The 3,111-nt window shown below is 33.5% G+C and overlaps 1 pseudogene; it reads left to right on the forward strand.

Annotated features, from left to right (window-relative positions):
* The first annotated feature begins 519 nt into the window (after window positions 1-519).
* On the forward strand, window positions 520-2,228 carry LOC145107162 (isoleucine N-monooxygenase 1-like; annotated as a pseudogene).
* The last annotated feature ends 883 nt before the right edge of the window (window positions 2,229-3,111 follow it).

A 3,111-nucleotide genomic window follows, 5' to 3' on the forward strand; every position in this document is an offset into this window, starting at 1 on the left:
AACTCAAAAAAGGATTGTCATTTATATTCCAGCCAAAATGGTCAAAATCATTGAAAAACTCAAATGGTCAAAATCAATGAAAAACTCAAAAAAGGATTGTCATTTATATTCCAGCCAAAATGGTCATTTTAAATTAGAAAACATCAATTGGTCATTTTAAATTAGAAAACAACAATAAATTGAGACAAAGAAATTAATTGGTTAGTTACTTATGACCCTTATTTTTGTTCTTTGAGTTGACCAAACATTAATGAAATATAAATTTTTTACTCAAAATCATTTTCTTTTATGATATATATATATATATATATATATATATATATATATATATATATATATATATATATATATATATATATATATATATATATATATCATAAAAGAAAATGATTTTGAGTAAAAAATTTATATTTCATTAATGTTTGGTCAAACCATACAAATAAAAGTTTAATATGTAGTATAGAAGATAAGAAGTTTCCATTTTGCACCATGATTATCCTCATTCTCTTTTTCATATCAATGTGCGTCTTCTGGTTCATAAGGGATAGAGGTTTCAAGCTCCGACCACCGCTGCCTCCGGGCCCAAAACCATTGCCATACATCGGTAGCATATTTACAATGCTTCGAAACAAGCCCACATTCTGATGGATACACAACATGATGGATGAAATGAACACCAAGATCCTATGCATCTGTCTTGGGAACGTTCATGTTGTTGTTGTTAGTGATCCACAGATTACTTGTGAGTTCTTGAAGGACAAAGATGGAATATTCTCTTCAAGGCCTAACTGCATGTCGGGTTATCTGACAAGCGGTGGTTACTTGACCACCGTTCTTGTTCCAATGAGTGATCATTGGAAGATGATGAGGAAAATCCTGGCCACAGAGATTTTGTCACTGTATAGACATAAGTGGCTTCAAGACAACCGAGACAGAGAAGCTGATAATCTGCTAAGGTATGTAGACATAATGTGCTCACTTTATTGGAATCAGAGCCATCATTTTATGCATAAAGAAGTAAATCAACTCTAATAGCTAAAAGTTTGCATCTCTAATCTCTTAGGTACATTTACAACCGATGTTATACCAATATTAAGGTCACCAGAGGGATTGTGAACGTACGAATTGTTGTGCAACAATACTCGACCAACGTCATAAGGAATAGCATGTTTGGCAGTAGGTATTTCGGTAAAGGGAACATAGATGGTGGACCTAGGGAAGAAGAGATCGAACATGTTGATTCACTTTTGACAGTTCTTGGTTACCTGTATGCATTTAGTATATCAGATTACTTCCCGTGGTTGCGGTGGATAACTGATTTTGATGGGCATGAGACGATCATAAGGAAGGCTATACGTACCTCAAGAAAGTATCAAGATCGTATGGTTGATGAAAGGATTCGAGAATGGAAAGATGGAGTTAGGACAAAAGAAGACGATTTGCTTGATGTTTTCATCAACATTAAGAACCCTCCACTAACCGCAGATCAAATCAAAGCTCAGATCTTTGTAAGATTAACGTGATTTTTGTTGTTTTGTCATCATAAAATTGGATCTTTTTTTATGCAATTTGGATTAATAACTTTGGTGGTGTTATAGGAACTTACATTAGCAACATTTGATAATCCAGCGAATGGTATCGAATGGGCAATGGCAGAAATGATAAACCATCCGAAGATCTTCAATAAAGCAGTGCAAGAGCTAGATTTTGTAGTCGGAAAATATCGACTAGTAAAAGAATCTGACATACCAAAACTTAACTATATTAAATCATGTGTGAAGGAGGCTTTTAGGTTACACCCTGTTTCCCCTTTTAACCTCCCTCACGTGTCCTCCGGTGACACTGTTGTTTCTGGATACTTTATACCTAAGGGCAGTCATGTGATATTGAGCCGCTTAGGGATAGGGCGGAATCCGGATGTTTGGGAGGACCCAAGAACATTTAATCCGCACCGTCACATGAAAGATGCTAAAGAAGTGGTGCTAACCGACCATAGCCTTAAAATGTTGTCATTTAGCACCGGTCGGTGTGGATGTGGTGGGGTGTTGTTGGGGTCGACCATAACCATAATGTTATTGGCGAGGATTGTGCATGGGTTTACATGGGAGTTGCCTCCAGATGAACCATATGTTGATTTAAAAGAAAACTTAAAAGATTTGATGAAGGCTAAGCCATTGTTAGCCTTTGCGAAGCCTCGTTTGTCTCACCATTTATACCCCATATATTGAAAAGTGTTAAAAGTGAAGTAGAAATATATATTGAGAAATTACTATCTTTCTGTCTGAAGATTAATTGATTGATTTGAGTTGTGTCTATTTAAGGATAATCATATTAACTGAAAAATTTTAGCTAAGAATTAGATAGATAAAATGTATGGATGGTCAAAAGTTATCCAAATATTAGTAGGGATTACATCTTAAAAAAAATTATTATTAAAAATAACTAGAGCATTTATTTTATAGTAGTTTTCGGATTTATATTTAATAACTTAATTATCAATGAAATATAAAATAGACTAAAAATATTAGAATATCAACACAACATATTGTGTTATTGTTAGATTGTTATCAAACTATTAAGATATATAGGAGTAGATAAGTTTGTTGTTGCAAAACAAAATCGAACTATACAGAAACTACTGGAAACTTGACCTTCAACGACATAATCAACTACAGATTCATTCTATAGCTAATCTGTGATGGTTTATCGAGAGATCAACGACATAACATGTAACTGTTGGATTAGGTGTCTAAGCCCATAACTATTATTGGTATGTATTCGACCCGAGAGTAGCATGGTCCATTTGGGTTGCATATCATCAGGACAATTTGTTAGGATGGACTTTTGAGAGAAGAGGTTATATATGATTTATTAATATATTATAAGTTCTAATATATTAATATGAATTCATATGTTTTAAATAGTATTGATCAAGAATTAATTTGGAATTAATTTAGTGATCAAAAGAGACTAATTAAAACTATGAGGACTAATTATGGTAATTAGTTATATTTATATGTGTTGGGCTTATGATCCATGTGGGACCAAGTTTATGTACGGATACATAAAGAGTTGGGTCACATGAACCATGGATCATAAACTCCATGGATA

Source organism: Lactuca virosa, chromosome 4, assembly GCF_052849685.1.
Source record: "Lactuca virosa cultivar CGN04683 chromosome 4, Lactuca_virosa_CGN04683_v6, whole genome shotgun sequence".
Taxonomy (NCBI): Eukaryota; Viridiplantae; Streptophyta; class Magnoliopsida; order Asterales; family Asteraceae; genus Lactuca; species Lactuca virosa.